Below are 27,616 nucleotides of genomic sequence, written 5' to 3'. Positions count from 1 at the left end.
CAGGGAAAGGCTTACAGGTTGTATTTGATGTTAATATTTCTACATGTACACAGAGGGTTCACATGTAAGAAATGAAGACCCCCAAACATGAATAGTTCTGAGAGCTGATATACCATTTTAGCAAAGAACGATAAAGTGGAGATGTGACAAGACAGAAGAAAAAGGAGTTTGGGCTAGAGATGGTAAGTTATGAAAAATTACTGGGAAACATAGAAGAGGACTAATGGGAGATTATCTCTGAAGATTTGTACAAATTCATCTCAGCTTTGACTCCCTCTCTCCAGTGATAAGAATGCTCTCTTATCCCTTGTACAGAGAGAGCAACTTTCTGATGGAAAATTTATGCCCTGCTTTTAGAGAAAAAGGGAAGTCAAAGAGTCCTTCCTACAGCTTTTTCTAAATGGCCTTCAGCTCAAAATAATCAAAATGCAAGAACAGAATTTTTGGGATGGTTTATTTTTATTTCTTTCATTTGTTCACATCCTTACACAGTCATGCATTGGCTAATGATGAGGCTACATTCTGAGAAATGTTTTATCAGGTATTTTGTCATTGTGTAAACATCATACATTATACTTACACAAACCTAGATGGTATAGTCCACTACACACCTAGGTTATATGGTATAGCCTATTGCTTCTAGGCTACAAACCTGTACAGCATGTTAATGTACTGAATACTGCAGGCAACTGTAACACAGTGGTAAGTATTTGTGTATACTTAAACATAGAAAAGGTACAGTAAAAATATGGTGTAAAAGATTTTAAAAATTGTACCCCTATATAGGGCAACTCTATTGTAACCTTATGGGAACACCATTGTACATGCAGTCCACTGTTGAGGGAAACGTCATTATGTGGTGCAAGACTGTACTTTCCTTGAAAGAAGAAATTGGACTACTTACCGTTTTAAAATGCTTCTTAAATTTTCACTTGGCCTTTTGCCCTAGGGTTCCAATATATGGTAGACTCCTCCAGGCACCCCAGTGCCTGGTCTGAATCAATTCCTGGCTTTAGGATCGCAGTCCTCTTCCTGGCATTTTTTTTTCTTCTGTGCCTTGACCTTTTTGGTTGTTGTCGTTAACCAAGCTGACTTCCATCTTGACCTGCTCCCCATTCCTGCTTGTTCCAGCAGGTAGGTTGAGACCCTCAGTTCTATCAGCTCCCTAGCCCTACCACTCCTTGCCATCTTTCTTGGGAAAATCAATTCTTTTTTCTATCTCCTAGCAGTTTAGAATCAGACAGGCTCTGGGTTCAAATTCAGTCTTTGCTAGTTAGATTCTCTATTGCTTCCTCAGTTGTCAGCACTCAGCCCATGAAAGTGATTCTTTGTTTAATCTTCTTTTTACTTCTACTAGTAGTTGTTGTAGTGGTGGTCAGGCTAGTAATACTTGGGGACAAGGAGGGCCTTGCAGTACTACTCACATTAATTTGCGATGGCATTTCTGTGCTCTTTGAAATACCTAGCAGCCCTTCTCAAAATTTTCTAGAGGGTTAAGTCCTCATGCCCTAAGACATCCACTGTATGTAATACATTAATCTATCTCCTCCGCGTCTAGAACAGTACTGGCTAAGTACTTTCCTTGGGAGAATTGAGAAAATAGTGATTGAAATAATTTTCTATGGGACTTAATTCTCTCAAGGAACCTTGGTTGGGAAGAATGGTTAAAGAATAGATTTCCATAATTTATGATGTTGAGCTTACATTTGAAAGCTGTTTGATTTAGAAGAATGAGTGTGACTCAAAAGGGAAGGAAGCTAATACATGAATTCCAAATTAGCATGTTTGTAAGGCATTCTGAAGACTCTATCTGCAAGAGGAATTTTTCTGTTGTTTATAGCTATCCTCTGTAGACCTGATCCTGAAACCTATTTCCCAAGTAGTAACCTTTATTTTTACATTATTGAGCCTGAATGCTGATCATAGACTTTCCTTGCAGGTGGTGCTAAATGAGAATGTTGACACATTTATTTTGGAAGCCACTGGGGAATGCCGTCCAGAATTTTAGCTGATCTTACTTTCACTTCACTCTTTTTATTGAAAATATATTTTTGGTTGACATTCAAAAAGGAGACAAGAACAGGCAGATGTCTGGAATAAGACTGCCATATCAAGTCTTCCTTTTCATTTGCCTCTCCATGACAAGCAAAGTAGTGTTTGGAGATGTGGGAAAACTTTCCAAATTCATTTGAATTGTGAAGACACAAACCCCAAAAGTACATAGATGGTGCTGGTTGTTCTGAACTGTGGTGGGAAATTTTGGCTCAGAATTACTACTCAGACTGGAGAGAGAAGGTGGTTGGGTACTTTCTCTTTGAAAACATCCAGACCTTATGGAGTAGATGGGAACAGAATGGTGAAATCAGAAAGAAGGGTGGATGAATTTTCTGCAAATAAATCATATGGTTAAAGAAGGAGAAAGAGAATTTGCTAGAACTCTGAAGGGGCTGCTTGGCTAGAATGCGTTTACCTTTGGAAATAAAAAGGTGTTTCCAGTGGTCTTTTGGAAGCTGTATGTACTAGTCTGTTCTCCTGTTGCTAGAATGGAATACCCGAGACTGGGTAATCTATAAAGAGAAAAGGTTTAATTGACTCACGAATCTGCAGGCCTAGCAACATCCGCTTCCAGGGAGGCCTTAGTAAGCTTATAATGATGGGAGAGGGTGAAGCAAAAGCAGGCACATCACATGGCAAAAGCAGGAGCGAGAGACCACAGCGGGAGGTGCTACACACTTTTAAATGACCAGATCTCAGGAGAACTCACTCTCTATTGAGAGGACAGTACCAAGGGGGATGGTGCTAAACCATCCATGAGAAATCCACTCCGGATAATCCAGTCATCTCCCACCAGGCTCCAGCTCCAACACTGGGGATTACATTTCCATATGAGAAACTGGGTGGAGACACACATACAAACTATATCACTGTCCATCATTAATGGTTTTTCAGGCTCTTTGAAATGTTCTCTGACTGTATTATTACAGACTCGTTTTGATTCAGGGCAGACATAAAAAGAGTGAACATGAGTGGGATCTGTTAGCAAGAAAAGCAGCACTATTACATTCTCAATAAGCCCCACATTCAGAGCACATACCCCCAGCTCATTCCAACACAAGTTACACTAATTTAACATCATGGTGACTCTGGTATAGTGAAACTTTAATTATGGCTAGAAATTGGCACAGCCATTTCACCTTTTGCAGTCTAGTACTTAGTCTCTTTCAAGGGGCATTAATGTTTAAGCTATTTAGCTAGATGAAAATTATTTTTATGAAAAGGTTAAGCGATCTATACACTTGTATTAAGGGGATATTTTGCTTTTCCTGTAGAGATTCATCTTCACTTTAAAGTTGAAACATGAAATAAGCCATGGAAATAAAAAAGAAAAAGAAAAAGTGGAATAGTAAATCAGAAGAATTTCTCTTTCAACATCTCCTTCAAATGAGCCTACAATTAGATAGGGATTGTCAACATCGCATGCATTTGCCAAAGCCCAGTCATATTTTTTGGATTTAGTGGAGGTAGGGATATTACAGGAAGAGAAAGTTAGACAGAAATTCTGTGCTTGGAAACCTGTTTCTGTGTGTTTATGAACAAACTAAACAAAATTGATAGTCCTCTGAACATCCAGCTGAGCTCACCTGTGGGAAATCCCTGGCTGTCCTCTGGCAATGAACTTATAAATAGCTCAACTGATTGAAAAACAGGGTTGAGGAGGTGATTTTTAAAAATTCCTGGTAAATTTGTAAAACAGGCTATAAAAGGAAGCATTTTTCTAATTCTTTGGTTGTTTATTGCTAGTTATCATAGACCCAACTGCTTCCCCACCTGTCCCCATTCACATCTAGATAGCAGCAACTTCATAGATTGGGAAAAACTTTATAACAAATAACATACCAGTATTATGGGTCATTCTGTGATCCATTCGGTTGAAAACAGTTTTGGGGAGTCATTTTAAAATGGGGAAAATCGGTGCCTACAGTAAATGAAGTTGGTCCTGTGTTACCTAAGGAGCAAGTTAAGGAGGGAGGGATGAGCACCATCACAGGATGCAAAAACTCAGGGAGAGATAAGATTGATGACATCAATCAAAACCAGAAGCACTGGACTTACTACTACAACATTACTTTACCTTGACTTGCACAAGTTACAAGGAGATGTTCTGTGTATCCCATTCTGAGTCCAGGATCAGAGGGATGCCCTGCTGGCTGGTTAGGTTTAAAAATACCCTGGTAGGTATCTTCTAGTATCTAATTCCTGGGCAGGATAGACCTTGTGCCACCAGCTTCATTCTGAAGGTATCGCTAGAAATTCAGCTTCACAGTGATCTTTGAAATCTGAGCTGGTAGCTTTTGGGGGGCTGCTAATGAGAATCATATAATAACACTAAAGAAAGATCTGAATGAACATGCCAGATGACTGCATTTGTATTCACTGAATTGGCTGTAAGATGAATCGTGTTTGGGGCTGCCTAAGCACGCAGCCTATCCTAAAATTTGGTTGTAGCACCTATTGAAATAGAATGGAAGATAAAAGTGGTTTCAAGAGTGTGATGAAATGATTGTGTTATTGAAATGTTAATTTAGATGTGGCAATTGCCTAAGAGATGACTCTGCCTGTGAGACAGCCTGCACATCTGAGCCCACATCCAATGAAAATGCCTTTCCTCCAGTGTTGTGTGTTTGCATGTGTGTGCGTGCATACACAGATGTCTTACTCTTTGACAAGCCCTTCAACAAGTGTCAATCTTGGTATGTTTCCACCCAGGGGATTTTTCTGTCACTACTTTAGCATACATTTTTTATTATTGTTGGTTGAACACAACCTCTCCTTTTCAAATACCATTGCATGCTTGACAAGATTTGGAACCTTCTAGAAAAGGGTTCCAGGCTCAGAGGCTCTGATCATGAACTAGCAACTAATTTGCTTGACTAGAGCATCCACCTAAGGCAAAGGGAAGAAAGTGGAGTGTGGCCAACTCAGGACCAGTCTAGTGGAGAGGCCGTTCCCAGAGACCTTTGACCGGGACCCCTCAGGTGAAATGGCCTCCTCCAATCACTTCAGTTAGCCTCCCCTGAATGATAGGCTTTGGGGAACCCAGCAGTCCTGAGGCACTGTTGTCACTGTGGAGAAACAAACTGCAATATCTGAACCACAGGCTCTCCCTGCAGCAATGCAAATCAAAAAGTATACGCATATTTTGAAACAAGACAAAGCCATAGATTTTTAAAGCTCAGCATGGTGATAAATAAAAATGTGCAGCAAATCTGTCATTTGTGTGTGACGTCTGAGGGGCAATTCATCAGGACTTGAGTTTACTTGAAAAGAAGATAATCATGAAAAATTGTCAATGTAACACTAATTGTGGGGGATATTAATCCTGTTCAAGTTGCCTTCTCCATTAGCACAATCGCTAAAATGCACCATTTGGCCTCTGGAGTATTTATACTTTCCTTTCCCTAATTATGAATGTGGAGGCTGCTGAAGCATAATACCTGGGAAGTAAAAAGGATCTAGAGTGAAATGGAAAAAAAAAAACCCACGACAGAGATGAAAAATGCTGTGTTGGAGCTTGCAACCCCTGGCTCAGCAATGCCTTCCAGGTCATTCATCTTGCCTTTGATTTGTCTGCCTTTTCACTTCAAATGGGTTTACAGGTTTTTAGCTGAAACCAATTAAAGAGAGCCAATTGGCAGGGTTAGCACTTGTGGTGTTTATGGTGCACATTGTATTGATTTATGATGCTCAGCAGCTACAGTGAAAAGCAAACTATATGAAGAGGAAGGGAAACCTCAGACTGGGGAGGGATTACAGTGCATAGGATTAGTTCGAGGACAGTAATGAACAACGCCATAAAGAAAACTGCTGACTCTACAAGTTCAAGCAATAGGAGATTTTTTTTTGTTAAGAAAGACAGACTAATGGCTATAATGTAGTGACAAGTAATTATGCAAGATGCTTAGTATCAATTGACGGTGCAGGGCCCTTTTATTTGAAGTAGCAGAAAAGGATGCAGGGAAAGGGAACACATTAGCTGGTTGTGTTGTGGCTTCTTTAGGCTTCACCTTCCGGGCAAAGACATAGTTGGGTGGGGCCTGAGGGAATGAGCTCCAGGAGAATAGAGTATGAAGTTACTGAGTGGTGAGACAAGGATGAATTTTTTTTTTTTTTTTTTTTTTGAGAGGAAGTCTGGCTCTGTCGCCCAGGCTGTAGTGTAGTGGTGTAGTGGTGCAATCTCGGCTGACTGCAAGCTCCGCCTCCTGGGTTCACGCCATTCTCCTGCCTCAGCCTTCCGAGTAGCTGGTACTACAGGGGCTCGCCACCACGCCAGGCTAATTTTTTGTATTTTTTAGTAGAGACGGGGTTTCACCGTGTCAGCCAAGATGGTCCCGATCTCCTGACCTCGTGATCCACCCGCCTCGGCCTCCCTAAGTGCTGGGATTACAGGCGTGAGCCACCGTGCCCAGCCAAGACAAGGATGACTTTTAAAAAGTCTTGCAATATTGGAAATAGCTGGTTGGTCACTTAAGCCTGGCTGGGTCAAAATATTGAGTGAGATATCGTGGAAAATGGGAAGCTTTGCAGGAAATACCCATGCAATGAAAGTGATAAAGAAAAACATTGGGTAACTTCTGAGGTCCTTTCCTGCCTTCTAGCTTTACAGGGCATAGAATATTCACTGTCATGTCCATAGTCTTGAAGAGTTGATGACTTATATGCTTAATGATGTAACATCATCTGAATTGGTAGGCGGTAGAGAGTGGGCAAAGTATTGGTATTTTTGAACATAAGACTAAAAGATTCTACTTTTGGGGTGGGAGGGTGAGGAAAACCGTAACTTTTTTGTTTGTAGTCCTCTATAGCGCAGGCTCATGAAATTCATGAATGGCAATCAAAAACTCTTTTGACATGTCTTATAGATTCTTGGAGACAAAAGCTTTGATTATCGAAGAAAAAAAAACGTTTAAGCAAGTTAAATGACCAGTTTGGTTTGAAAAATAGCTCAGGCTGGATTGTCCTGTAAGACTTTTATGACTTAATGTTAAACTTCATAAAGACAGGTGAGCCAGGTGCAGCCTTGAATATTTGTAATAATAACAATAATAATTATGAGGTGTTAATATTCAGGGCTTGCCTTTGTTTAATAGCTTATCCTGGTTTTTAAAGTGCCATACATGCATCGACTCTTTGATTATCAAAAACATCCTGTGAGGTTATATAAGGTTAGCCATCATTATCCCTATCTGAAAGATGAAGGAATAGCCTCAGGTAGCTTAAGTGATTTATTGTGGCAACTGATAAGGGGAAGGAGCAGAAAGGAATGAACAATTATTGAAGACTTATGACTCACCAGATCTTGGACTAGAATATGCATATGTGTGTAAGGCCTCAAAACTACAGTCGAGTCCCTTTTTTTAACAGGAGATGAAATTGGACTCAAACAGGGGGAGCAAACTGACCCCTCATCAGTAACAAGCAAGAGAGGACAGTGGGTTTTGAACCCAGGTACCAAGCTCTGGCTACTCATCTATACTTTCTCTCTCTTGATCATAATGGCTATTCTGGTAAAAAGAAATTTCCCTGGTCCAGAACGTAAGGAGCTTAGAAGTTTTCACTCCATCCTGATAACAAGTAAAAAGCTGTACAAACAAAAAATCCACAACTCTTCTCAGATCCTTGCCCCCATAATTGGAGAGACAGGCAAATACACCTTACAGGAGCAGAAACCCAGATAGAAACAAGTGCTGGGGTGGGAAAACCTGAACTATAATTGACAAATTGCTGGAGGCTCAGTGTGGACAAGTTTAAGAGGTCAACATTTCAGGTGGATCCAGTTATTGGGGGAGCCCTCACACTTTTGTGAGTTCTATCTCTAAAAGCTCTATCAGGCAGGTTCTCACAGTGAGGATCAGAGAAAAATAATCCCCCTTGGGCTTCCTGTACAGAGAGGGAAAAAGTGACCATCTTGAAATATACCAGAGCATTCTGTTCTTAACGAGGCCTGCCCTCAGCAGAAGCTATTTCACCAGAGCCTCATCTATGCAGGTGTTATCAGAGCCTAACCGACCTGGGGAAAGGGAAATAGCTTCAGCCCATTCCAGCCTTCCACGTGGACGAATAGGCAGAGACAGAGGACTTTTGGGGCAGTAAAAATACTCTGTATAGTACTATACAGTAATGTCATTATACATTTGTCCAAACCCACATAAAGTACACCAAGAGTGAACCCTAGTGTGAACTGTAGTCTTCGGATGATTATGATGTGTCAGTGTAGGGTCCTCAATTGTAGCAAATGTACCACTCTGGTGGTGGCTGTTGATGGTGGGTGAGGCTGTGCATATGTTGGGGGAGGGGGTACATGGGAACTCGCTGTACTTACTGCTAAATTTTACTATGAACCTAAATAGATGAAGGTACTATTAATAATTACTCCAGGAAAACAGGGATACCTTGAGTTGTCCAGGGCAAAACAGAGAGAATGGTCACTTTACTTATGGCTTCAAGATTTCCAAGGGGAGCTGAGTTTGGGTGTGTGTGCCTGTGGATGTGGATAGTGGATTAAATCCAGTTTGATAGTGACCTTAATTACTTTACCAGTAGGCAGTGGGCTCCTCAAGGGTACCCGCCTTGCTTTTCCTGGCATAGAATGTCTCCACTCCATTCAGCGAGTGAATGAATGGGCTAAAGGCTTAGGTACTTTTCTTCTATGTTTCTTCCATATCAGCTTCCTCTATTAGGGTTTCTGATTCCATCAGTGTGTTTTCTGTTTGTTCAGCATCCTTCACTCTGTCTTCGTGATATCATTCCTCTTAGACATGACATTCTCAATAACTATTATCTCTCACGTTGGTTTTTCTTTCAGATATTTTTGCTTTTCTGTCTAAAGTCACACTATACCAGAATTTGTAGCAAATTTGTGTCCTGGGATTTGGAAGCTGGGTTGGTAGTACCAACCTGATGAAGTGTGGTAGAGAAAAGCTTCCAGATTAGTGTATTATGGAACACATATTTAGTATGCATATTACAGGAGAAAACAAGTGGAGTTGATTTAGAGGACTACAGTGGAGTTGATAAAGAAAAAAATACACGATAAGATCTTGATAACACAAAATAATCTTTTAAACCAACAAAATGAACCAACAAAATACAGCAGATTCTCATTACAAGGGCTGGATATACATAATTTTAAGCCTGGATCAGGCTAAGCATAGGCAAATGTGTGGTATGTCTAACTGAGAACCTGGATTGCAAGTTAGAAAATCTAAGTTCTAACCTTGGCTAAGAGGAGTGGCTGTGTGGCTTAACCTTCGAGGCTCAATTTTCTTCATCTGTGATGGGAAGGAATTCAGACCACATACTCTTTAGGGCCTTTTCTAGATTTAATAGTCCTTTTCATGATTTTTTGAAGGTACTTAAACTTGAACACCCCAGAAGCAGAAGAGGCAGCTTACACTGTGGCTTGAATCCTAAGAGACATTGCTTGTAGGCCTGTACGACTCTATTCTCATAGTGTGGAAGTCTCAGACCTTCTGTGTCCTGCTCATGTATTTATTGGAAAGACCAGTTACCTTCAGAAACAGGGCTCAGAATGTCCCAGCTTGGAGAGATTTAGACCAACCACATAATTTCACAAGAAAGAAGCTAATGCTCAGAGAGAGAAACGTATCTAAATTCACATAGCCATGTCAGAGTGAAACATTTGCTAAACTCTCTGTCTCCTGACATTGCCAAGTCTTCTGACACTCTACCTCATTCATTCACTCACTTATTTGTTCAATACTTTCTGAGAGTCTACTATTCAGTCAACACCTTTTACACCTGTCGGGATTCAAAAATAAAGAAGACATAATCCCTATTTACAAACAAGATCTTTTAAGATGTATGTGTTGATAAAACTCATTGGTGTTATTTCTTTTGCAGTTGTTTTCATTCATCAGCTGCCTGCCTTAATATTACCACTGAAGAATTTTGTACGTTTGTTTTTCTGGTGTGGATGGCATGGCAGAATGGTAGATACTGCATGGATTAAGACATGCTAGGCTGCAGAAACAATAGCCCTCCATCCTCTACCCCCTGCCAAATAGAACAGCTTACAAAACAAGTGTATTATTTTCTAATTTTATGGGCAAACAGAAGCTTTGCTCCCTGCAGCTTTTAAAGGACCCAGACTGATGGAGGTTGTGCTATTTTTAATACAGACTTACAGGGTTACTTGTAGGACCAATATTTGGCCAAATGAAAGGAAGGAGAACAGATGATTTCTTGTCGTCATTTTATGGACCACAGCTTGCTATGGCACGGAACACTTTTGCTCACATTCTATTGGCTAGAACCTAGTCACATGACCACGCATAAATGAAAGGTAGGCTGGAAAATAGAGTCTAGCTCAATGCCCAGAAAATTAAAAAAAAAAAAATTGGTTTTAGTGAACTGTCAGCAGTCTTTGCCACATTGCTGTATGCCTAAACCTCACCTTCTATTAAACCATTCTGTGAATTCCTGTTCAGATTTAGTTCCCCTGTGGAGGGTGATTTGTATCAATTTTTAAATGGGGGTATTCATCCCTATTGAAAGTTAACATACTTGCTTTTTTTTTTTGCTAGATGTCTTTAGAATTCTGCAAATAAATGGTTCAATATTGCTGTTTAATAATCGAACACGGAACAAGAGCTGTAAAGTTTTATCTCTATGTCTTGCTTGATTTAGTCCTCACCATGGACAACATACATCTTTTTTAAATTTTATTTTACTTTAAGTTCTGGGATACATGTGGAGAATGTGCAGGTTTGTTACGTATGTATACATGTGCCATGGTGGTTTGCTGCACCTATCAACCCATCATCTAGGTTTTAAGCCCTGCATGCATTATGTATTTGTCCTAATGCTCTCCCTCCCCTTACCCTACCACCCCCTGACAGGCCGCAGTGTGTGATGTTCCCCTCCCTGTTTCCATGTGTTCTCATTTTTCAACTCCCACTCAAGAATGAGAACATGCGGTGGCTTCTAGCTTCATCTGTGTCCCTGCAAAGGACATGAACTCATTCTTTTTTATGGTTGCATAGTATTGCTTGGTGTATATGTGCCACAGTTTTTTTTTATCCAGTCTATCATTGATGGGCATTTGGATTGGTTCCAAGTCTTTGCTATTGTAAATAGTGTTGCAATAAACATATGGGTGCAAACATACATCATTATACAACATCTCACTTACATAATACTTTTATTAAAATAAGCAAAAAAACAAAAACATCAACAGCCACCACAAAAAGCCCTGCCTTACCTTAGAGGTAGTTCTGAGGAGTTAAAGGAAGACAGATTTTTTAAAATTTATTTTATATATTTTTAAACTTTTAAGTTCAGGGGTACAAGTGCAGGTTTGTTACATAGGTAAGCTTATGTAATGGGGATTTGTTGTACAGATTATTTCATCACTCAGGCATTAAGCCTAGGACCCATGAGTTACTTTTCCTGGTCCTCTCCCTCCTCCCAAACTCCACCCTCCAAAAGGTCCCAGTGTGTGTTGTTCCCCTCTATGTGTCCATGTGTTCTCATCACTTAGCTCCCATTTCTAAGTGACAGTATGCAGTATTTGGTTTTCTGTTCCTGTGTTAGTTTGCTAAGGATAAGAGAGTTAATTACATATATTTTTAAAAACTGAATGAAAGATTACTGGAGAAATAACTTATGTTTCATGAGAGGAATACATTTATATAATTATGGAGATATGATTTAGCCTACCATTAACAAATCAACATTAGAAAATGTTTTAACCCCCAGCATGCGACCTCATCACTAAATTTAAAATATGAAATTTGATCATGACATAGGTATGAGTACTAGACCAGATTATGATACCTTTTTAAAGAGGTACAAAGGGAATCCTGGACTGAGGGAGTCATTTGAGTATAATTTTAATTTAAAATGCCCCAGGAAACAGTAAGTATTCTTTGTTTAGATTTCTATATGGCTCTTTTCTGCACTTTATTTTCTGCTCATATCTTTTTTTTTTGGCAAGGCTTCTACAACTACCCTATCAAATATAGCCTCCCCCATTACTCTCTACTCACCTTACTAGCTTTATTTTTATTTTTATAGCACTTTTGCTAGCTTGCATTATATTATATATTCACTTGCTTGTTTGTTATTGTCTTTATTCATCACTAGAATATAAGCTCAAGGAGGGCAGAAACTTGATCTGTCTTGTTTATTATTGTGTCCCCAGCAACCTTGAACAAACAGTACCTGAATTAGACTAGATGCTCAATAGACTTTGGTTAAATAAATGACTTGCTTGTTTCACGTAGATGCAAGATTACTTAATGGCCACAATGGAGGCAATGGACATTGGTTATGACCCATAAGTGCTATTCTGGGTGGTTGCATGCCCAGAGCCATTGTAAACCTGTGCCAGTTAAGCTTTTGCTGCTGAAATGACTGCCCAAAACTTAGTGGCTCAAAGCAACAATATTTACTCAGCTTATGACTCTGTAGGTCTGCAGTTTTGGCTGGGATTTAAGCTGGGTGGTTCTTTTCACCTTGGCTAGGCTCACTCATGTGTCTGTCGTCAGGTTTGAGTCAGCTAGGTGGCTCTGCTTCCAGAGTTGGCTGACTGTCACCTGTGGTGATGGGGGTGACTAAGCCATGTGTCTCTCATCATGTAGCAAGCCAGACCAAGCTCCACGTTGCACATGCTCAGTATTTCAGAGTTAGAGCAGAAAGTGGAAAGCTTTCTGAGGCATATGTTCAAAACAGGTACAATGAACTTCTGATGCAATCTATTGGCTGGAGCATGCCATAATGGCAGCCTAGATTCAAGTGATGGAGAAATAGATTTCACCTTTAAAAGGATGGAGCAGCAAAGTCTGATTTTAAGAAAATGAATCTGGGCAATGGGAGAGTTTGTGGCCACTTTTGAAATCTATCACCAAGCCTTTATTGTTTTGCCCTGAAGGACCTCCTGATCCTGTACAGATTCCTTTTCTACTAAAACATGATAAAATCAAGGCAACTAAATGTAGAAAGCTCAAATGCATATCTAGGAGCAACATCCTCATCTGCATAAAAAGGCCTTTTCTGTGAGGGAGGACTGATTGTTCGCCATCTAATAGCCATTTCGTTTTCCTTCTCCCCCACAATATTAATTATATTCTACTCTGCATGCATCTCTGCTCAGCTATCTACCTTACCTCTCAATAAAAAGAGATAGCATTTCAAAATAAATAGCCTGATACACTGTAAAGATGCTGCAAGTACTTAGAAACAATATTTTCTAAATATTTATAAGCTATATTTCAAAATCTGTTACATTCAGTGAATTATGTAAATAAATATCAGACCTGCAAGTCACCATCCCACAGCTCCAGTGCAGCAAGTCCAATTACTCATCTATAAACAGACAAGTCATCATTTAAACTCTGTCCTCTGACTTAGAGCTCTGTCTTTGGATTCTATCCAGCTAAACAAATCTAAAGTGTGAAACTTGTTTTTTCTTACTAAAAGAAATAAGAAGAATGTATTTATTATGAGGAAGAATGACAGTGTTTATTTTATTTGCTTTTGAATTGCTTTAAGACATAAGAAAAATCCTCTGTGTAAACTGGTTCCAATCTCAATTGGAATAGGGTAAAGGGACATGGGGGTGGGAACAGGAGGTGAGAAAAGGAAAGAGGAAACAGAGAGCATTTTTGCAGAGAGCTTGAGCTTAATTTTCTTGAAATGCTCCAGGCTTGCAGAGCTGCAGGCTGGAAGGACAGGTCAGCCAGATGTCAACACTTAGGTCACAGTTCTGGAACAATGTTCTGATTCCCTTACATGGTTGCAGGATATGAGGATGAGAGGGAAGCAGGAAAACCCCCAAGTAATTCACATTATGTGTCCTTGTAGACCATCCACACTCTCTGCCCTCTCTCTGTCCTGGCAATGCTCAACTCCCAAGAGACCAGATCCAGATCTAGGAAGAGAGAAAAGAAGTCTGCACTAAAAGCCTGGACATAGTAAAGTTCATAGATAGAGTTTAGGCACTAGGCTATGAAGGTTTTGGGAAGGAAATGTTCAGTGTGGTGTGGGATTTTATAGGACTTCCATGGAATCTTTAAAGGTAGGGAGCAGATGAATCTAGAAAAAGTACCTCCAGCAAGATGAGCAAAATTGAAAAGCTAGAAATGCATGTCAGGTACTTATGGCTCTTGAGAAGGTGACACTGAATGCAGAGGGAAGGTGGTCTGCAGGCAGAGAGGTTTGTACTGGGGAGTGGTGAGGGCTTTGAAGACAGAGGCTAGGTGGGGAGCTTGGGATTTATTCTAGTGGTAATGGGAATCCACTGAGGACTTTTATACCAACATCTAAAAATGAGCACATGAGATGTGGACAGGAGAGTTATGTGACACCTTCTAGCAAGATTGAAAGTCCAAGATCCAAGCTCCCTATTCCCAGTGATGTATCTTAGCAAAGGTACATGGAACAAAGTGTGGCCTATTGACCATCTATAACCCACCAGAATGATGAAGAATTTCTGTGTCAATGGTAGATACTGACTAACAAATGGAAGAAACTGAGTCAATCTCTCTAATTCTCCATCTCTCTCTCTCTGAGGTTATTATATTCAAGGGACAGTCATAGGATTACACGCTCTAGGAGTGATGGTTAATTTTAAGGCTTTTTGTCAGTGAGTGCAGAGAATGATCCTTCTGGAAACTCACAGTGCTTGAAAACTTGAAACCATCTCTTTTTAGTTTCTCCACTCCTCCCAATGTTTGCTGCTGATATTGTACTATAAATCTTTACAGGCAAATTCTTTAAACAAACAAATAAATGAACAAATAAACAAGTCTCTTGAGCTAATAAAATATCCCCTCCATCATTCCTCACAACAGCCTCTTTTCTGTCAATATGGTTTTCATTTATTCAGATCAATCCTTTCTGATTACTTATATTGGTTCTCTCTTTTCCAACTACTCTCAGGCAGATTGCTGTCTGGCAAGGGCCACTACTGAGTTTTTATCTTTACTTTATTGATCTTAGGAGATCAACCCATCTGTTTCCACTGTCCTCCAAGCAGATACAGTTTCTCAGTGAAAGGTAGTAGTTTTTATTTCACAGAGGTGTAAAAACCCCCTTTAGCTCATTTCTCAAATTTTACTAGTTATAAAAATCTTCAAAAAGTTAATAACTTTCCATATTATGCAATCATAATCATTTGTTGCAGAAAAAATCAAATCACAGGTAAATATAGAGGAGAATAAAATCAAAGAGAATTCGAATTTACGGAGGTAATGATCGGTAATATATGGATGTATGGCATCTACTATTTTGTTCTATGCACACACACACACACACACACACATTCCTATACTCAGATTTTGATCTAGGAATCAAAGAGATATAAAAATTGTTTTATTTTCCTAAGCATTTTTAGACAAAATTTGAGTTGCAGTCACTATTACTCAAGATGTAGGAAAATATATGACATTGCTGTGTTATTTATATAGAGTCCATTATGAGCAACTTAAAATATCAGTATTTTCCTGGTTTATTCAAGCTTGGCAACACTTAGAGCTTCTTCACCAAATTTAATACTTTTTTAAAAAAAATCAAGTTCATAATAAGTATTACTGGAGAAGGAAAAGAAAACAGACCAGCTGATAATTTTTGTGGAGCCACCTACTAAAAAGGGTTAGGGATCTTTTAATAAGTCTGTTAGCATTTGCACCACTGTCTCCTCGCACACCAATTTGAGATTTTACAGCCTCCACATAAATATTTTTAAAGATCCAAATTGGTTCTTTGAGATGTGAATGACAGAACTGGTTCCCTTTGCTTAAAAAAGGTAGTCCCATTGTTTAGAAGCAGTCAAATGCTTTAGCCTTAAAGATACAGTTTATCCAAAGAAAAGGGATTGTGATCAATGCAACATACAATCTTGTTGAATACATTCTCCTCAGCAAGAACTTAGGAGTTATTAAAGCACCTCTCCAGAAAGAGAAATGACTTAAAATGCCTTTAATCTATTGTGTTATTTTCCCCAAAGGTTTATTATGAGTAAAAGATACCTTCAGAGTCAAAAAAGAAAACACTTTGGAAATTAATACAACCTAGGAAAAAAACTCGTATCTGTAATTAGTCTATACTATCAACAAACATACAACAAAATATCCATATGAGGGTGGAACACATTTTTGTCTGAACTTAGTTCTGATTCAATATAGGTTTTTTTCTTAAGTCACAATAATGTAACTTAAAAAGTTTCTAGTAATATTTATTGTATGTAGCCTAGAAGATGAAAAGAAAGTAACTATTATTCTTGGTTTGTTTTGAGGTTATTTACTTAGGGCTAAGCACCTCATTTTTCTTGTATACAAAAAGTAATTATGCAGTCAAAAGAAATATAGCTCATATACTTCAAAACATATGAAAAATGTAAAACTTTATTACACACATTAATTTCTAACAGAGGACATCTCTAGCATCAGTATAACTGGGACAAGCCAGATAACTGATGTATCTATTCAGATGTTTCTCCCAAATGGGTTTTATAAAGGCAAACAAACAAATAAACAATTTCTTCTTTTATGTCTGTCTCTCTTTTATAAATTTTCACTTCCCAACACAGGCAATAGTTTTGGGAATTTGTGTGTCTGTGTGTGCGTGTGTGTGTATCTGTGTGTGTGTGTGTGCACACATGTACATTAATATATTCTGATGTTAGTCTTGCTAGTCCCTCATTTCTCATTTCTTATGTTGTAAAGCAAAGATTTGAAAACCTGCAAATTATGAACTAAATACGTTGATGGTTTTTCCAACTTGGATCTTGCCCATCCTGACCTAATGGAAATGTCAGCATATTCTTGGAAAGCCACGGTTAGTGTGAGTGAGCCAGGCCTGTTCTGGTTGCCCTCATTCTTTCACTCCCCGAGCAGTGGCTCCTGGATAACAAGGTCTGGATTCTTGCCACTCTAGGCAGGAAGATTTGTGGCTTGACTTTGGTTGTCTCGGGGGTCATGGCCGATGCACTGGGGGCATCATGCTGCACAATATGGTATGCAGCTCATGGAAAAGTAAGGGGTGGGTGGCTCTCGCCCCGTACACACTAAATAATAACTGGAGAAACCTTTTGATCAATAAAAGATAAAGAAATAAAAGCAACACAGCAAACCTTACCTTACATAAGGGAACAGAACATAAGATTTTAAACTGTCAAGCCAGAAGCAGTTCATGGAATCCCCTCATCCTGGCTAAATATGCAAGAATTATCTGATATTTGAAGCTATTTATTTTTGAATATAAGTAAGAAAGAAGTTTGTGAGAGAAAGTTTAAGTGTGTGTGTGTGTGTGTGTGTGTGTGTGTGTATGTGCTTGAGGGTTGGTGAAGCCTCAGGGAGTGGCTTAGAGTCATGAGAAATATCACAAGGAAAAGGAATAAATAGTTCTTTTCAGGATAAGGGAATATAAAGTTTTTCAGCAATAAGAAGCTTTGTACTCATCGAGTTCCAGCAATATGATATTTTGAACATCTAAATAAGATAAAATCTGTAGGCTACCTTGATGAGTAACTGATTTGATGATACAATGATTTAATTTCACAAACGAGATTATTTTGAAGAAAACAACTGATACAGAAGTCAAACATTACTGAAATATAATATGATTTCCCCCCTTTTATACTTTCTTTGTTTCCTTCTGCAGTAGTGGTAGTAAGGGAAAAATCTTCAGAGAGCGTTAGCTATGAATGGTTTTTAAGAATTTTCTGAATGTAATTTTTAGGAGGACCAATTAGACTCTGGATGGAATGTCAATACTCCAACCTTAGCTTGCCAGAGAAGAAATAACAAGCTTGAATTTGACGTCCTCCCTTTTGTTTTTTTCAGCTTCCCTTATATGATGTCCAGTGTGTTTCTGGGTGGTTGGACAGGAACTGATACAAAGAGATTCCTGAAGAAGTTGTCATTCAAATGCACAAAAAAGTCACCTTGACATCTAAAAATTAAACTTGTAAGCTGTTAAATAAGAACAATTACTCTGTAGTTAATACAATCGCACTTAGACACGTTCTTAGGTGATTTTTGATATCATAAAGGCATATATCTCTTTAAAGCAGTCAAGAATATCTTTAACCCAGGTGTCTGTAGGCTCATGTCTGTAATCCCAGTGACTCAGGAGACTGAGGTGGAGGATTGCTTGAGCCCAGGTGTTGAGTTCAAGACCAGCCTGGGCAATATAGCAAAAAAAGAAGTATATCTTTAAAAAGAGAGGCCCTCAAGTTTGCCTAATTGTTTATTGTCAGATTATACACTATTTATGGAGATGACTCTAAGAAGTGTTAAGTTTCCCATGAAGCTTTCCAAGGTCTTTCACCCTCCATTGAGGGTCAATTTATGTATTAGATGTAGTGTCAAGAGCCCACAATATTGTTAGGGGCTCATAAAATCAGAACAAAAGTGAATTTTTGTGTCAAAGAAAATGTTTTTGCATGTAGTAGTATATTCAACACTGTCATAGAATACAATTTAACATTTCTTCAGGGAAGAAGGGCCCATAAAGGTGAAAGTGCCTCTAGGGCTTGTGAAAGTCACAGTATGACCCTGCCTCCATTCACTTTCTTGCTCTCTAAGACCTGCTTCCCTGTTTGCACTTTTAAAATTCATAAGGCTCAATTTCTTTTTATTATTATTATTATTATTATTATTATTATACTTTAAGTTTTAATTTACATGTGCACAATGTGCAGGTTAGTTACATATGTATACATGTGCCATGCTGGTGTGCCGCACCCATTAACTCGTCATTTAGCATTAGGTATATCTCCTAATGCTATCCATCCCCCTCCCCCCACCCCACAACAGTCCCCAGAGTGTGATGTTCCCCTTCCTGTGTCCATGTGTTCTCATTGTTCGATTCCCATCTATGAGTGAGAACATGTGGTGTTTGGTTTATTTGTCCTTGCGATAGTTTACTGAGAATGATGATTTCCAGTTTCATCCATGTCCCTACAAAGGACATGAACTCATCATTTTTTATGGCTGCATAGTATTCCATGGTGTATATGTGCCACATTTTCTTAATCCAGTCTATCATTGTTGGACATTTGGGTTGGTTCCAAGTCTTTGCTATTGTGAATAGTGCCACAATAAACATACGTGTGCATGTGTCTTTATAGCAGCATGATTTATAGTCCTTTGGGTATATACCCAGTAATGGGATGGCTGGGTCAAATGGTATTTCCAGTTCTAGATCCCTGAGGAATCACCACACTGACTTCCACAATGGTTGAACTAGTTTACCGTCCCACCAACAGTGTAAAAGTGTTCCTATTTCTCCACATCCTCTCCAGCACCTGTTGTTTCCTGACTTTTTAATGATTGCCATTCTAACTGGTGTGAGATGGTATCTCACTGTGGTTTGATTTGCATTTCTCTGATGGCCAGTGATGATGAGCATTTTTTCATGTATCTTTTGGCTGCATAAATGTCTTCTTTTGAGAAGTGTCTGTTCATATCCTTTGCCCACTTTTTGATGGGGTTGTTTGTTTTTTTCTTGTAAATTTGTTTGAGTTCATTGTAGATTCTGGATATTAGCCCTTTGTCAGATGAGTAGGTTGCAATTAAGCAGGAGAAGGAAATAAAGGTTATTCAATTAGGAAAAGAGGAAGTCAAATTGTCTCTGTTTGCAGACAACATGATTGTATATCTAGAAAACCCCATTGTCTCAGCCCAAAATCTCCTTAAGCTGATAAGCAACTTCAGCAAAGTCTCAGGATACAAAACAAATGTACAAAAATCACAAGCATTCTTATACACCAATAACAGACAAACAGAGAGCCAAATCATGAGTGAACTCCCATTCACAATTGCTTCAAAGAGAATAAAATACTTAGGAATCCAACTCACAAGGGACGTGAAGGACCTCTTCAAGGAGAACTACAAACCACTGCTCAATGAAATAAAAGAGGATACAAAGAAATGGAAGAACATTCCATGCTCATGGGTAGGAAGAATCAATATTGTGAAAATTGCCATACTGCCCAAGGTCATTTATAGATTCAATGCCATCCCCATCAAGCTACCAATGACTTTCTTCACAGAATTGGAAAAAACTACTTTAAAGTTCATATGGAACCAAAAAAGAGCCCGCATCACCAAGTCAATCCTAAGCCAAAAGAACAAAGCTGGAGGCATCACGCTACCTGACTTCAAACTATACTACAAGGCTACAGTAACCAAAACAGAGATATAGACCAATGGAACAGAACAGAGCCCTCAGAAATAATGCCACATATCTACAACTATCCGATCTTTGACAAACGTGACAAAAACAAACAATGGGGAAAGGATTCCCTATTTAATAAATGGTGCTGGGAAAACTGGCTAGCCATATGTAGAAAGCTGAAACTGGATCCCTTCCTTACACCTTATACAAAAATTAATTCAAGATGGATTAAAGACTTAAATGTTAGACCTAAAACCATAAAAACCCTAGAAGAAATCCTAGGCATTACCATTCAGGACATAGGCATGGGCAAGGACTTAATGTCTAAACCACCAAAAGCAATGGCAACAAAAGCCAAAATTGACAAATGGGATCCAATTAAACTAAAGAGCTTCTGCACAGCAAAAGAAACTACCATCAGAGTGAACAGGCAACCTACAACATGGGAGACAATTTTCGCAACCTACTTATCTGACAAAGGGCTAATATTAAGGTTCAATTTCTTAATCTGCCAAATAAGAGTGTTATCTCATAAGGCTATTCTGAAGATTAAATAAAAGCAAACCCAAGAGCATTTTGTAAACTGTAAAAAAACTTTCACAAGTGATATCCTGCTTGTGATCATTATTGTCTGTCTAGTCATGGGAGCCAGAAATCTGGGATTAAATTTAAATCCTGTCTCTCCATCTCTTCTTCCAAATGGCTGCCAGCTCCTCTGATTTCTACCTCTGAAACCCACTTTTTCTCTTCCTTTCCCATTGTTATGACACTTTCTCCCTCTTTTTAAACATTTTTTATTGTGGAGAATTTAGACATAGAAGAAGATAAAAGTCTACCAAATCTTATGTACCCATTACTGAACCCCCAAAATCCATCTTGCTCTATTCACATCCCTAACCAGTTTTGAGACAAATCTCAGGCATCATGTAATTGCGTCCATACATACTTCAGTATGTTTCAGTACAAGATAAAAACTTTTAAAAAAATCACTGCAATACTATTATAACCCCTAAAAAATAGCAATAACTCTTTAATTCATTAAATTTGTAGTCAGGGTTCATATTTACAATTGTCTTACAAATGTCATAAATTTTTTAAAATACTTTTTATCTGTCAGACTCCAAATAAGATTCTAACATTGTGATTTGTTGGTCCGTTGGTCTGTAGCTCCCTCTCAATCTCTTTTTTATTTCTCTGCCATTTATTTATTTATTAATCTTTTACCTATGCTGTTGCTCTAGCTGTCTTGTACTTCCAACCTCTTTTCTCTCTGATTTACCTTCCATGTTGCTATTGAAACGATATACAGTGGATTAATTCATGTGATTCTTATGCTTAAAATACTTTCCTGCCTTCAACATGTTTACAGGATGAAGACCGTGTGTATTTATTAATGCAAGTTACTGTAAGCCTTCAATAATATGGGCTAAACACACTTTTACAGATTTTTTTTTAAATTTAACTTTTAAGTTCAGGGGTACATGTGCAGGTTTGTTACATGGGTAAACTTGTGTCATGGGGATTTATTGTACAAATTATTTCACTATCCAGGTATAAAGTCTAGTACCCAGTAGTTATTTTTTCTGGTCCTCTCCCTACTCCCAGCCTCCACCCTCTGAAAGGCCCCAGTGTGTGTTGTTCCCCTCTATGTGTCCATGTTTTCTCATCACTTAGCTCCCACTTATAAGTGAGAACATGTGGTATTTGGTTTTCTGTTCTTGCGTTAGTTTGCTAAGGATAATGGCCTCCAGTTCCATCCATGTCCCTGCAAAGAATATGATCTCTCTCTTTTCTTGGCTGCATAGTATTCCACAGTGTATGTGTACCACATTTTCTTTATCCAGTCTATCATTGATGGGCATTTAGGTTGACTCCGTGTCTTTGCTATTGTGAATAGTGCTTCAGTGAACATACACATGCATATGTCTTTATGGTAGAACTATTTGTAGAACTTTACAAAAGTTCTACTTTGTAGAACTTTATGGTAGAACTATTTGTATTCCTTTCAGTATTTACCCAGTAATGGGATTGCTAGGTTGAATGATAGTTCAGTTTTTAGGTCTTTGAGGAATTGCCACAGTGTTTTCCGTAATGGCTGAACTCCCACTAACAGTGTATAAGCGTTCCTTTTTCTCCATAACCTCATCAACATCTGTTATTTTTTGACTTTTTAATGATAGCCATTTTGACTGGTGTGAGGTGATATCTCCTTGTGGCTTTGATTTGTGTTTCTCTAATGATCAGTGATATTGAGCCTTTTTTCGTATGTTTGTTGGGTGCATATATGTCTTCTTTTGAAAAGTGTCTATTCATGTCCTTTGCTCACTTTTTAATGGGGTTGTTTATATTTATCTTGTAAACTGGTTTACACACTTCCCCAGATTAATTTTCAACTAACTCTCCTATACCTATGCCCATAAACCACCACATCCAACGTTTGAACTCCAGACCCAAATGCATTATTATCTTTCAGGACCATTACTCATACTTTCCAGAAAAGCCTTTTTTTTTTTTTTTTTCCAGAAAATCTCTCCTCTCTCTTCTCTGCCTATCAAAATCTTACTCATTCTTTTCAGACCATTTTGAATTTCACTTCATTTCTGGTAACTTTGCCAATACTTTAGATTTAAATTTCCCCGGCCCTACCCCCTCTGTGCTTCCTTACACATTTTGATGATATATTTTTAATGCTGGTGATAATGACAGCATCTAAAAGCTTAAATGCTTTAACTCATTTAATATTCTCAACTACCCTATAGAGAAGATACTATTGGCCGGGCTTGGTGGCTCACATCTGTAATCCCAGCACTTTGTGAGGCAGAGGTGGGAGGATCACTTCAGCTCAGGAGTTTGAGATCAACCTGGACAACAATGCGAGACCTCGTCTCTACTAAAAATAAAAAAAAATAGTCAACCATGGTGGTGTGTACGTGTAATCCAAGCTACTCGGGAGGCTGAGATGGGAAGATTGCTTGGGAGGTCAAGGCTGCAGTGAGCTGTGATCACACCAATGCACTGCAGTGTGGGTGACAGAGTGAGAGACTGTCTCAATAAAAGGTACTATTATTATTCCTATTTTCAGACAAGAAAATAACAATATTAGCTAATGTTTATGCAGTGCCCACTGAGTCCTAGACACTGTTCTCTCCAAATATAATTCTCATGGAGCCTCCTTGATGTGGGTTCTACTATTATCTTTATGGTATACTCCAGGCAAATGAAGCACAGAGATGTTAGATAACTTTGCCCGATGTCCTGCGGTTAGTAAGTGGCAGAGCAGCACCTGGAATGCAGGTCGTTTGCCTCTGGAGCCCATACCCTGAACCACTGTGCTAAGCTGCAATTATGATGAAAAATAGTTTTTGTTAAAAAGACATGAGTACATGTGTGTGTGTCTGTGTGTGTTATTCTGTAGTTCTAACTCTGATGCATCTATTTCTCAAGGCCAGCACTTGTCTAATTTCTCTAGCACAATACTGTGCACATATTAGGCAATTAAATAGTCAATGAATTAAATATCTTGCATTAGCTCTGCAGTATCTAGCAACTAAAAAATTATTTAAAATGAAGAGCTATAATTTCTGAAATTCCATACAATTAAATATAAAATCAAGACCAAGTTTACCAAAAGCGAAAGAATTTACATATATATTTTAGCAGCATATATATTATGTAAAGCAAGACACATTACCATTGAGCCACAATATGCTAGTAACTAAATTACATGCATTCCTCTGCAGTTCTTAAGGAAATGCATGACAGAAAATATGGAATATTAAGCTGTAAAATGATGCATGTTTCTAGGTTTCCCTTGATATGAGGTATTTCACAAACAGGCCCATTGTCATTATGTAGGTGTCCTAACTGTAATGTATGGAATATTTCTTGAGAGGTAAACAAATTATTTCATTTACTCATGCAGCAATCAGGGCTGAAACTTGAATAGATTTGGGGAGAAGACGGGATGAATTGTTGAAATTGTTTTTGAGATTGCTTTGACTGCTCCAATTTAGAAAAGAAGCAAAGTAACTGATGCCTCCTCCCAAGGTCTGAGGTTATCATTCATTTGAAATTAAGATGGATAATGAAACTACAGAATCACTGGTTTTAGGATGATTGAGCAGCAAAACAGATGCCATTCACTTCAATCTTGAAGACATCTTATACATTCTTCAGTGAGATTCTTCCAGCTTATTGCCAAATACCATAGGAAGATTGTTGCCTTTCTAAAAAATAGTAGTTCAGTTTGGTTTTTAATTTTAATAAAGAGTTGGAGAAATTCACGGGTAAGAAATAGGAGCAAAAACGATGAAATTGGTTTTTAGCTCTGAACTATGAATTCCTTGATGACACTGAACTGAGAAGTTTTGTAATTCCATCCTCTGGAGCTCTCTCAGGGACAAGGTCTATGGCACAGAGAAGTCCTCAAACCCCAGGTACCATGAATGAGGTCTACACTCCCAATTTCTAATGGCTTAACTTCATTTTGTAGGAACAATTTCTGCTTTTCCAAAGTAGCAGAGAGACAGAGAGGATGCTGGTGTCTGCAGACACCCTAGCCTCCTGCAAAAAAACCAAAAACAAACAACAACAACAAAAACCCCTAAACTAATAACACCTCAGTCCAGGAATAAGACCTAAAATCAGAACAATTTTGGAATCCCAAAGACTTATCTAACTGATCTCAGAGCAGATCAGATCTCTGCTTTTCTCCCTGTATTCTTGCTTTCCTAGTGGGCAACACATCCTTAAAAATTACCTTCGGCAACCAGACACGGTGGCTCACACCTGTAATCCCAGCACTTTGGGAGGCCGAGGCAGGTGGATCACAAGGTCAGGAGATTGAGACCATCCTGGCTAACACGGTGAAACCCCATCTCTACTAAAAATACAAAAAATTAGCCGGGCGTGATGGCAGACACCTGTAGTCTCAGCTACTCGGGAGGCTGAAGCAGGAGAATGGCGTGAACCTGGGAGGTGGAGGTTGCAGTGAACCGAGATCGTGCTGCTGCACTCCAGCCTGGGAGACAGAGCGAGACTCTATCTCAAAAAAAAAAATTACCTTCAGCTTATTTGCCATCTTTTGCCATAGACCTTTCTACATTACTTTATCCAAGACAGGGACAATTCCTAAACTTCCAAGGTGTTAGAATTCCAAAAAAACATAACATATGTAGCCCATCCAAGTTTGGTTTGAGCCTAACAAATAAGAGTAAATTTTTTAAAAAGATTTAACTTACCATTTGCTAGGGATTGAGACATGACCCATCTGTGGCTGTGTATTTGCATCTGTATGGTCAGGGGAGAAAGAGGAAAATTTTTGGTTGGCATTGTCCTAAGACATAGATAAAAACCAGTGATTGTTTAGTGGATAAGAAAGGTCTTTTGTGAACATCTCACATGATTTTTCATTGGTGGTTACTGTTCAGTTGGACAGGTTAAGCACTGTTAGTATTACTGGGCTCAGTGCAAACAAACATGGACTTTGTGTCGTAAAGTTTGTTACGTAGTTCAGATTTTAACTGTTCCATGCTTTTTTTTCATATTAGAAAATTCATGCTTCAGAACGATGTCCTTCCTCTGACCATGTATCAGGCTGGTCTTTTGATTTTATAAGATGTGTCATTGTATTTAATAAGCCTTCCTTCAAGAAGCTTATAATCTAGTTTTTCATAGTTCATAGTTCTGTATGGAATTTGACAACTTCCTGGTAAGCGATGTGCAAAAAGCTATGGAAATCATGAGCAGCCCAGGAGGTGGTGGTATTGTTGCAAAGTAAGATAGTGGAGGCCGGGCGTGGTGGCTCACGCCTGTAATCCCAGCACTTTGGGAGGCTGAGGCGGGAGGATCACCAGGTCAAGAGATCGAGACCAGCTTGGCCAACATGGTGAAACCCCATCTCCACTAAAAATACAAAAATTAGCCAGGCGTGGTGGCAGGCGCCTGTAGTCCCAGCTACTCAAGAGGCTGAGGCAGGAGAATTGCTTGAACCTGGGAGGTGGAGTTGCAGTGAGCTGAGATCGTGCTGCTGCACTCCAGCCTGGTGACAGAGCAAGACTCAGTCTTAAAAAAAAAAAAAAAAAAAAGATAGTGGAGTTGATTTATCAAAACGCAAAGAATGGCAATACACCAGAATAAGCCATTTATGTTTGTAACAGTAAACCCCAAAGATGAAAGGAATCCAAGATTAATATGACTAAAGGCAGATGCAAAAAGGAAGGTAAAGTTCACAATCATTTTGGAATTCAGGAAAACCCTGAGAAGTGCAAGCCCTCATGAAACTTCTTCCCCAGAAACAATTCTTTTTAGTGAGGGGGGAAGATAAATGTTCAGAGTTGCTGGCCTAGAGCCTAGAGCTTCATTCCTTGAATTTATACTCCCTTTTCTCCCTTTTGGCGAATCTTCAAACACTGCAAAGAATGGAGGGGTTAAGATCTTTCCTAAATGCGGCCCCTCAAAAGTTGCTTTTTATATGTGTTTTTCTTCTAAGACTTTGGATGTTAATGTAACACTCCGAAGATGTATTTCCAAATTCCAAATCATCTGCACTCTCTCCCAATTCTGATTTAGAATACCCTCAATGTTTTTTGAGTCTATTAATTTGTCTTGAAAACTTGGAAAAGTATTACTTAGCTTTTTGAAAGCTATGAAAGGAGAATTTTGTTTTCCTTTGGTTTAAGAAAGTTTTCAGGTTTAGGAAAATGAAGTGGATAAAAGAAAGTAGGGGACAGGTAAAACTAGTTGCTATTAAAGAGGGTGAAAAGTTTTCAGAAATATGTATTTTTTTCTTGATGAGCTCTACAATTAGATCTTTCCCCCAGCAAATTACTCCCACTAAATTCATTTACCATGAGCAAAGGACAAAAAAACCATCTCAAAGGAGTTTCAGTCTTAACTTTTAATTTGCTGGTTTTTGTCCGTTTATGTCACATTAATTTTCTTTTCCACCTAGGAGAAAAGATCGTAAGTTATTAATATTACTCTTCTTCCATCTGTCCAGGGGGAAGGGGGAAAATACCTCTATCACTAACACCCAGTTGTTAAAGCATAGAATAAAAGAAAAGTGAGTTTGAGATGTAGAACGAACTTTACCTATGTGTTACTATGCACAGAGGAGAGGGCATTTTGCACTGCAAGTGTGTTCTGGAAGTTGATTTTTCATTAGACACCCCTACTTGCTAATTAGATATGTCCCAGCCAATATATTGTTGTGAACCTGAGTATGCAACTCTCTTAGAGGCACTGTTAAAGTTTTGGTGATATTTTCACAAGTGGGAGTTTCTTGCTTTCTATTCCTTATTTGCCCATTCTTTATAAACTAAATGTTGTACACTCAAAAATTAAATTTGATGGCACTTCACCCAGCTCTCAAAAGTGTCTTCTGCCTCTCATCCTTGAATTTGAAGAGACTGAG

Source organism: Gorilla gorilla, chromosome 12 (genome assembly GCF_029281585.2).
Source record: "Gorilla gorilla gorilla isolate KB3781 chromosome 12, NHGRI_mGorGor1-v2.1_pri, whole genome shotgun sequence".
NCBI lineage: Eukaryota > Metazoa > Chordata > Mammalia > Primates > Hominidae > Gorilla > Gorilla gorilla.
The sequence above is the reverse complement of the archived record's forward strand: the minus strand, read 5'-3'. Positions refer to the sequence as shown.